Source organism: Sinocyclocheilus rhinocerous, unplaced genomic scaffold (genome assembly GCF_001515625.1).
Source record: "Sinocyclocheilus rhinocerous isolate Xijiao unplaced genomic scaffold, SAMN03320098_v1.1 scaffold3207, whole genome shotgun sequence".
In the NCBI taxonomy this organism is placed as follows: Eukaryota; Metazoa; Chordata; class Actinopteri; order Cypriniformes; family Cyprinidae; genus Sinocyclocheilus; species Sinocyclocheilus rhinocerous.
In genome coordinates, this window is record NW_015626452.1 from 36,666 (window position 1) to 37,074 (window position 409).

Sequence of the window (409 nt, forward strand, 5' to 3'; positions counted from 1 at the left end):
GTTAATTAATAATTATATGGTTTCATTGAATAACACTGTTAAAATGCATAATGTAATACAAAATAAAAATTGTATGTGCATTACATGTTATTACAAATGCCTGTAAAGGGAGCCAAAGGTCATGTAATTGCTGCTGCTACACTTACAGGACAATCAAATCCTTGTTTAATAGGCTATTAACCAAACATTTAATTCAAATATACACTTAATCTTGAATTTTTGGCCACCTTTTTGCTATATATAGATGACACAGCCTCTATAATTTCTTCAACAAAAAACATGTGGACATCACAAACCTTACAAAAATTAACCATGGTTTTATAGGGCTAGTTCTGCTTAAATTTTTTTTTGCATCATTTCTGAACGCTTGAGACTATAAAATCAATCAGACAACTGTATTAATAAAATC